The 10094-nt window shown below is 43.3% G+C and overlaps 1 long non-coding RNA gene across 1 annotated transcript; it reads right to left on the bottom strand.

Moving 5' to 3' along the window:
- Positions 1–1267: 1267 nt before the first annotated feature.
- LOC307218146 lies at positions 1268–4346 on the bottom strand. The gene is made up of 2 exons (XR_013839822.1): positions 4268–4346; positions 1268–1411 (listed from the first exon to the last, which is right to left on the bottom strand). It is a non-coding gene; the product is annotated as an uncharacterized lncRNA (long non-coding RNA).
- Positions 4347–10094: the final 5748 nt, after the last annotated feature.

Raw genomic sequence — 10094 nt, 5'->3', positions numbered from 1 at the left:
CCCAATATAAAGCATTTTCATGATATTTTCATGTTTTGTACAGATGATGAACATGTTATTGTGAAAAAGTACAAATTGTTGAAAAGTCAAATGCAAGATAAATAAGTTAAAGATTAAATGGGCGAGAAATTTTGCATATGATATACAGATGAAACTTTACATAGGGTTTCCATATTTTAATATGGAATAATAAATAAAAGTCAGGTCACCCAAAAGTTGCTGAGCATTTTTAGACAAACCCCCAAAAGTTGTTGAGGTTTGCAACTGACTTGCCTAATATCCAGGACAAAGCACCGCCTTTCAGAAATCCCCCCTAACTTTACTAAACAGTAAGTTCATGCTTTTGTAACTGTTATACAGTCATAAACCCATAGGTAACATATTTAATGTTATTAAGCAACTGGGCCTAGATCTGCCTTTAAAAAAAAATGGCAAGGCCCCAAGCTTCCCTTGCACTGGCACTGAACATTACAAAACAAGACGGTTAGACCTTCCCCACAGTTAGCCATATTAAGCTTGTTCATAGGTCAGGATATGGATCTGAGAAATAGGGAACTAATTATTAACAGCTGCCTGATAATAATTTCAGGACACTGGAATAATTTCAAGAATTTGTCTCTGGAAGTTTGGTACCAAAGGGTGTGGCACGTAGCACTTCTTGAGAAGCTCACTCAAAATGTAAAAGTCGTAAAAGGACAAAGTAGAGGAGATGCCATACTTTTCCGTGTATAAGACGCCCCTTATTTTGGGGGACTCAAATTTCAGGAAATGGGGGGGGGGGGGTGGCACAGAATTGCTAAGCTTTTTTAGGGGAGAATTGCCCAAATTTGTTGAGCTTTTTTGGGGGGGACTGCGTCAACCAAACAACAACAACCATTGACGCAGCAACCAATGACACACCCAATAGCCATTGACAGCCACGGCAGCAACCAATCAAACGTCCACCCATGTATAAGATGGCCCCCACTTTAAAAAAAAAAAACCCAACAACAACCTAGTCTTATACACGGAAAAGTACAGTATGTTCAGGCATGCCGGGTTCCGCCCAACATTGTGGGAGCCCATCGCGTGCATGGCCTGTGATGTCACAAAGTGGGAGGAAGCCTTAGTCGCAGCTGTGGGAGGCCCAACAGAGCACACCACAGCCACGGGGGTGCCCAAAAGGGCTGCCCAGCTGTGGAATATGGAGGGCGCCCTGCCCCATCAGTGATAATGGGGCAGGGGCTCGGGCCCCCATGGTCCCGCATACATGGTGTGCCTGGATACATTTAAGATGAAATGGTTTAACTTTATTGATTTCACTATCAAAAGAGAACACAGTCATTTCCCACGCCAAGCCTTTGTGCATCTCTAGATGTAGGAATGCTGCTTCCTGAGTAAACAGTTATTGGATTAAGCCACACACACACACCTGGAAGAACAAAAAAAGAGAGAGGATTATGTTATTTTTAGTATTTGAGTCATAGTAATGTATTTACCTTGTCCACAATGTCCCCTACTGTAATGTATCACACAAAGCTTTTGCTCTGTTATGCAGTCTGTAATTTTATTTTATTCTAATCCCCTTTTTCTGGTTGTGTTGTTAAAAAAAAAAAGATTGTGAGGATGCAATTAGTTTTAAAATAAATAAGAATTACTTTTTTAAAAGCCTTAAATGAAACACACACATTTTTGAACAATATAAGGAGTTGTTTATAACAGTGCAATGGCATCCAGGAGCATAGGAGGGTATAGCCTACCCAATATGTTCTGCAAAAGGAATTCTACAAAAATTCTGCAGACCCTGCTTAGTCTACACACACATGAAGTCTGTTAGCTGTCAAATATTGTTCGCCTTCAGCAGGCTGTGAGCATGTGCTTTTTTTCTTGTGGGTATGAAAGGCATCATTCTGACATGACCTTATTTTAACATTGCTTACAAGGCAGTAAAAATGAGCTGGATCTCTTTCTCTTGGTCAGCAGTATGTTTGATCACCTATCATTCTTCAGTGCATTCTGATGCCCAGTAACTCAGCCACTTCTGGGAATTTAAACTCTGGAGACATTTAGGATAAAAGCACCAGACACTCTCAAGCGTCAACAAAAGAGGCAGTTTCTGTTGTTATCTGCCAAGCATGGCCCTGTAAATTTCGCGCAGAGAGAGAGAGAGATGCAGTGTGTGCTCAAGTACAGAGCTGCAGCATTTTGTTTGCAAAAAGATCAGAAGCTAAATATCTGGGATATATTATCACACTCACATCAAACTCTTTAAAGTACCCGAGTGTTTATTGTGCCCTAGAAGATGAGAAAGTGTGTGGACTATGAATGGGTGGATATTTGCAAAATGTTGCCAACCCAAGTGTTTTTAGATTGGTTTTATAAGCAGCACCTGTCTTTGTTTTAGCATTCCATGAAGGCTTGATTGTTTTATTATTTTTGGTTGGAATTTGCTTGTTTTTAAACAGATGTAGCTGCCCTAAGTGTGATACAGTTGAATGATGGGATAAAACCCTCAATCTATCTATCTATCATTTATCTTCAGATCTGAGTAATCATTGTTATTAGAAAGATCAGAAGAGACAACACACAAGGAAGTGTCACGGGGTCAGGCAGACTATCCCCACTTCTGCCATCAGTGTACACTGCTACCATGCCCCTCACCTCATCTGCATTCGCCGAGTTTGTGAAGAAACTTTACACATGCATTGATGAATGTGTATAGGGCTCTCCTAGACAAAAAGCCAACCCAATGTGAGTCCCCCTCACACATAGGCTGTTTGCACACTATACCTTTATACACACTTTAGAGCACATTTGAAGCACATTCCTTCGCTCAAAAAGGTCTGGGCACTGTAGTTGGTTAAGGGTTACTTGGAATTTTGACGGGTAAACTACAGTGCCCACAATTATTTGAGGAAAACTCTGAATGTGCTTTCCTTTGACCTGTCATAGATTTCTCCTGCCACCTCTCCACCAACTAATTCAACTTTGCTGTGCACTTGCCCCAGCTGTCGTAGACTGACTGGATGAAGAGGAGTGGTGGGAGGCATCAGCTGGGGAACCCCCACGGGAACCCCCAGGGGAAGGAGGCTCAGAGCCAGGGGATTGGTGGTGGGATGACGATGTGCGGTCAGAGGGAGATGATGGAGAAGACTGGGGGGGGAGGTGTCAGAAGCTGAAGAGTCAACAGGTTTTAGTGAGCAGGAAGAGGCTGAGGCAGAGAGCAGTCCAAACTCAGAGGCAGGAAAGGAGGGGAGACCAGGAGACGGAGATGTGGCAGGCTGCCGAAGAATCCAGGGAGTCTCCCCCTCCTGCTGCAACCATCTCCCCTCCTACCTTGTCTGCCAGAACAGTCAGAGAAATGAAGAGGGTGGAGCAACAGGAGACAAGGCGATGGACTCCTAGGCTGCTGGGGAAGGAACCAGGGAGGGTTCTTAGAGAAGGGAAGGCAGAGACCTTCAGTCCTCACAAGTGCCTCGTTGAGGCAAGAGCTACTGAGAAGAGCTGCTGTGATCACTAGGTAGGCCTGCACTGCTTTGGTTTCTTTGCATCAAGGGTTAACTTCACTGATACCAGTGTTGTTGTTTTTTATTGCTGACCTACTCCTGACAGCAGGCTGCCCAACCACTGAAGAAAGTGTGAATGTAACGGCGGGGAAGGTCCATGGGGACAGTCATCCTCATGCACCTTCAACCCCTGCAGCCTGCCAAACAGCTGAGGGAGTGCAGTTGCTAGCACCAATCAGCTATGGAGCAGATGGAGGCAGAGCACTTGAGATCCCATTTGCTTCCCTTCTACGCAGGTGGCGCTGTGGTTTAAAGCCTCAGCGCCTAGGGCTTGCCGATCGAAAGGTCAGCGGTTCGAATCCCTGCGGCGGGGTGCGCTTCCGCTGCTCGGTCCCAGCGCCTGCCAACCTAGCAGTTCGAAAGCACCTCTGGGTGCAAGTAGATAAATAGGGACCGCTTACCAGCGGGAAGGTAAACGGTGTTTCCGTGTGTGGCTCTGGCTCTGGCTCTGGCTCTGGCCAGAGCAGCGATGTCACGCTGGCCACGTGACCCGGAAGTGTCTCCGGACAGCGCTGGCCCCTGGCCTCTTAAGTGAGATGGGCGCACAACCCCAGAGTCTGTCAAGACTGGCCCGTACGGGCAGGGGTACCTTTACCTTTACCTTCTATGCTGTCCAGCTGATTGGCAGTGGGAATAGCTGAGGAAAGTAATACGTGAAAGCAATACACCTGACTGGGTCTCAGGCATTCATCCGTCCCTTCCCATCGCTCCATCGCGCACACGTGAATGTGTGAGTTGTTTCCACTGAGAAGTACTGAGATTCAGGCATCTGGCGATATGATCCGTACTGGCTGTTGGAACACACACAAACACAGAAGTCATCACTGCACCCCAGACTGGGAGAAATAATCCATTAACTATTCTTTAACAATTCAGATTTGAGTGCCTAAAAGCTGTTGGAGTGTTTTAACAAGTCGTATTTAAGCAATCTTCGCTATGCATGGGGAGTGAAGTGCCTGGGTTCACATGGGGTTTATCAGCAAGCCCTAATCAAGCACTTTATTCACAAGCCCACACATCCTTCTCCAGCAGTTCTCATCTGACTGCCGTATACATCACTTGCTGGGATATTGGCCAATTTCTGATAATCGGGCTGTGAAATCCATCATTTGCCCTTCTATGAGTTAAACAAGGGTCTCCTTCCATCCACATCATTTCTGCGATCTGTTATCATAGCCAAATAACATATCATTGCAATTGGCTTTCAAGAGACGCAGCGCTACAGCACAGTGTGCTGCGACAAAGTGGGCGCTTGCTTTTATTCCTAAACTGGCTCCCGCGCCTTTTCAGGAGGGACCACTTTGGGGCTTTGTGTTTCCAACCATTAGTAAAAGAGAAGGCAGGCCCAAGTGAAAGTATGAGGGTGTCAGGAGGGGAGGGGTTGTTCTCTGAAAACCTTACTCACAGCTGCAACAACAATATTTAGTGCTTGCGGAGAGAAGGTTTTCTATCACCATCTATCTGCTCTGCATGTGAGCCTTCATAAGTCATTGCAGCCTTTTCAAAGATCTCACTATTCTGTTATCTATCAGTTCTCACTTATTGTCTTGGAGGCCTGTTATCAGGCGGAAAGGTAGGGTGCAAAAGCTGTAAATGGATAAATAAAATGAGATGCCTCTACTAGATAGTTTATAAAATGATGCATGACATTGAGAAAGTGAACAGAGAGAAGTTTCTCTCATAACGCTAGAATTCATGAGCATCCCATGAAGCTGCTTGATCACTGTAAGAACAGGATTCTGTACTAGATGGGCCATTGGCCTGATTCAGCAGAGTCATCTCATGTTCCTGTGTTAACCAAATTGGTAGCATTACCTAGTAGTTGGAGGAAATGTAGGCCTTTAAAGACAGCAGCGGCATCAGCAATCAAAACTTTTTAAAATTAAAAAGCAATCATTAAGGCACTTGCAAAAAGACAACAACCAGAAGATAAAAGCACAAACCTCTGTCACTGCAAAATGGATTACACAAAATGGAAGTCTTAATTGTGCATCCTGGGAGAGGGTATTCCCCACTATGGCAAGATGTATTTCTAATTAAATTGCAGCAATTGTTTCTAATGTTGCGCCTATACCTATAAATTAGCATATGCAAATATTATGCAAATCTCTCTCTAACCCTCCTTGGGGAACTCAGTCAGCCTGTACTTGTGCCAATCTATTACCGTCAACTGTGTAGAGTAGCAGGAGTTTTCTTGGTATTGGTGCAGTCAGAAAGGTTCAAAAATGCAATATAGAAGCTTCCCAGCATCACAAAACCCTCCTGTGTTGGTGGCAGATGCATGGAAAGAACACCCTCTTTAGGAAGAGTTATTAGTGTGTGTGTGACGGGGGCTATGCATTAGTTTAAGAGGCCACATGGGTAAGAGTCGTGAGCACAGAGCTCTAATAAAGCACTAATTGGCAGAGCGATGCGCTTAGCTCCGTTCTGAATGCTGTTCATCTTAGCGACCTCTTTTGTGTCTGAGACTAAGGAGAGGTGTTAATTACATTGTGCTCATTTCCAAGGCATAGATTACGATGTCTTCCTGCTGCCACAGAAGCAAGGGGGGGAACAAAGAACATTCATTTTTCATTTGGGAGAAAATAAAGCAGTTTAAAATCCCACCCCCAAATGACTTCTTTCCTTTTCAGAAAAATAAAATAATAAACACACTGTTCAGCATTTGCAAAAGACGTAATTAGTGGAGCTGGCACTGCAAAGAATCTGCACAGCCAGCCAGCCTCTTTACCTGTGCTTGTTGGCAGGCTGAACCCAATATAATCTTTCCCCATTATCTGATTGATTCACTTCAATTCCTAAAGTGGGAGATTAAAATCCCTGTAAGCATTTTTCTTGCTGTTTAACCATATCACAAGTGTCTTCCCAGCTATTTCCTTTGTCTCTCTTTGATTCCTCTGATTGGTGTTATTGGAAATGTGGCTTTCTTCACATTTCACTGGTGGCATTGTCAAAGTCTGAAAAGGAGACGAAGCCCACTAAATTCACAGAGAACTAAAAATGAGCTCAGATCAGCTTCTAATCAAGGATGAACGGCTTCGCTGGATCAGTTCTGATTCCAGCAAATTTGCCTGTTTTGATTTATAATGGTGCTTAATCAACAGAACACTTGGTTGGGTGCCCCTTCAAGATATAATAAGTATAAAGCCATTGCAAGGGGGATATCATATAATGAGTGGCCCAAAGTCCAGGTTGTTCATTTGCTACAATCAAACAGTAATAAGGGGAAGGGTGCTGGCTCACAGTCAGGGCACATGCTTTGTATGTAAAAGGCAACAGGTTGAATGCCTAGCATCTCCAGGCAGGGCAGGGCAAAGACCTCTGTCTAAAACTTTGGAGAGCTGCTCCAAGTCATTATAGACAATACCAAGCCAGATGGACATAAGAAGAGCCTGCTGGATCAAGCCAGTGACCCATTTGGTCCATCATCCCATTCTCACAGTGGCCAACCAGATACCTGTGGGAAACCTGCAAGCAGGATCTGAGCATAAGAACGCTTTCCCTTCCTGCAGCTTCCAGAAACTACGATTCAGAAGCAACTGTGTAGGCAGAGCACAGGAAAATTGGTTTCCAGGTGGAGAAATCGAAATTGGAAACAGAATTGTTAGAACCCAATACTAAGAATTTATCGAGAATGTACAACTTGCTGTTGAAGTGGAATACAATAGATGAGACAGTGAAGTCTGCTATGGTTAAATGGGCACAGGACATAGGTCATGACATTATGTTTGCTGACTGGGAGCAGTTATGGACCACAGGTATTAAATTTACGGCATGCAATGCCTTACGAGAAAACATTATGAAAATGATTTACAGGTGGTACATGACCCCAGTCAAGCTTGCGAAGATTTACCATTTGCCCAATAACAAATGCTGGAAATGTAAAGAGACTGAGGGTACCTTTTTCCACCTTTGGTGGACCTGCCCAAAGATTAAGGCCTTCTGGGAAATGATTTATAATGAAATTAAGAAAGTGCTTAAGTGCACCTTTAACAAGAAACCAGAGGCATTTCTCTTGGGTATGGTCGGCCAGTTGGTGCCGAAGAAGGATAAGAATTTCTTTTTGTACGCTACTACGGCAGCAAGGATTCTTCTAGCAAAGTATTGGAAGACACAAGAGCTACCCACGCTGGAGGAGTGGCAGGCGAAAGTGATTGACTTTATGGGACTGGCAGAAATGACCGGCAGAATCCGCGACCAAGAGAGAGAGACTGTGGAAGAAGATTGGAAGAAATTTAAGATGTATCTTAAGAATTATTATAAAACTGAGGAGTGTTAAAATGCTGAGGGAAAAGAAGACGTAGAATTGCAGCGATAATTGGGTTTAAAAATTTAGGGTGGAATAGAGAAAGAGGACAAATTTATATTTAATTGGGTAAGATAGATTGCTGAATAATGGTACTAAACTAAGGATGCAAAAAGGGAAAGGTATGGGGAAGTCCGGGAAAAGAGGGTTATGAAAATAAGGTTAAGAAAATATGAGTTTGTTGTTTGTTTGTTTTTATGTTGTTTTTCTTTTGTTTGTGATAAAAAATTGGAAATTAATAAAAATCATTTAAAAAAAAAAAAAAAAAAAACAGAGCACAGGCATCCTTTAAAGCCCTATACAGCCCAGGACCCTCGTACATACGGGACCGCCTCTCCTGGTATGTCCCACGGAGGACCTTACAGTCTTCAAATAAAAACATCTTGGAGATCCCAGGCCACAGGGAGGTTAGGCTGGCCTCAACCAGAGCCAGGGCTTTTTCGACCGTAGCCCCGATCTGGTGGAACGCTCTGTGAGAAGAGACTAGGGCCCTGAGGGACTTGACATCTTTCCACAGGGCCTGCAATAGAGAGCTGTTCCACCAGGCCTTTGGCAAAGGCACAGTCTGACCCCCTCTCTCCTTCTGTAATCCTCATAGAACTCTAGCCCAATGGTGGCCATTAATTAGAATCTGAATTGATTTTAGAATGTATTTCAATTCATTGACTGTGATTTTATGTAAATTGTGCTATTTTTATGGTTGTTAGCTATTCTGAGCCATTCTTTGGCTGGGGAGGGTGGGATATAAATAAAAAATTATTATTATTATTATTATTATTATTATTATTATTATTAATCACAGCTAGTAGCCATTGATAGCTTTATCCTCCATTAATTTTTCCAGTCCTGTTTTAAAGCCATCCAAGTTGGTGACCATCACTATGTTCTGCAGGAGCAAGTTCCGTAGTTTATGTTATGAGTTTGTGTGTGCCAAACCAGTTGGTGGGGGGCAGGTAGAAAGTAGACTGTATGCGAGGCCCTTCTAATTCCTGGATCCAGCAGAGATTCCATTGCTGGAATAGCCAGGCCACTACAGATGAGTTCCAATCTATTGCTAAAGAGCTGGTTTTCCCTTGGGAAGGAGCAGTGCAATGGGGAAACCACTCAGACGCATGCTTTCTAGGCACAGCACAAGCGGAAGTGTGGACAAAGCCCTAAGAAAGGAGCACCCAAAAGCTAAGCACCCATTGGGATGGAGGCTGCATTAATCCTTTAATCTGAAATGCCAGCGTTAAAGCAGGCAAGCCTAATCCATTCCAGGTCAAGACTGTGAGTGGAGGGGATAAAGACACTATCAGGACAGATGTGGCGCTGAGACAAGGATGATGCTTTTCAGTGGGAGCAGTTCACACGGAAGCTCCAGAATGTTGAATAATGATCAAGGGATGGGAAGCTGAGTGATAGGAATGGTGATGTGCATCAGTCCCGCACTGCAGCTCCAGTGTGTTCCTTATTTTCAGATTTTGTTGTTGTTGTTTTCCAGCTGCCAACAGTAATGCTTAATAGCACCAGGCAATCCCATTTAGCTGTACTGTGTTACAGAAAGATTGGTGTTTATGCTTTGAAACAGTAGGCTTCAACAATGGAGAACAGGTATTTGGAGGTTTAGGAAGAGTATGGTCAGCTATGAGAGCTCTGGCTGAAAAAGAAAAAGGAACTTCAAATGACGTCTGTCTATGGACTCAGCAAATAAAACACGTATTTTAAGTGCAATATACAATGTGACACTAGATGGTAATGGTGAGCCTTATGGAAAATTCAATGCATTTTTTAAAAACGCTTTAAAAAAACATTTTCAGAACAGTTTTTATATGTGTGTAGATTCCACCTATGTGGATTTCTATATTTGCTTATTAGCTGTTCTGCCACATATCTGAGTTGGAAAATCTAAAATAAAGGGAGAGTGATTTGTCCTGATGCTACCAATGCTTGGTAATATGGTAAGATGTTATGTCCCTCTTCAACCCACATTACCACTTGCAAGATATTTCTCCATATTGGAATGTTGATTGTCTGATATAATACTCCATTTATAAATTCATTTTGTAAGATTGGTATCAGTGGAGGGAAAGCAAGGTCTAACTGATAAAGAGAGTCTGACCCAATTTTTTTAACATCGCTTAGAGAGTAAAATTCTTGAATCTATGATCTATTGTTTTGGCTTCACTTATTTAGCTGAGGTGTGTGAGAGGGAGGGAGGGAGGGAGGGAATGAACTGAATTAAGTCTGAATTGTGTTAAGTG

The sequence above is a fragment of the Podarcis cretensis genome (genome assembly GCF_951804945.1).
Source record: "Podarcis cretensis genome assembly, chromosome: 6".
Classification (NCBI taxonomy): domain Eukaryota; kingdom Metazoa; phylum Chordata; class Lepidosauria; order Squamata; family Lacertidae; genus Podarcis; species Podarcis cretensis.
The sequence above is the reverse complement of the archived record's forward strand: the minus strand, read 5'-3'. Positions and strand labels throughout refer to the sequence as shown.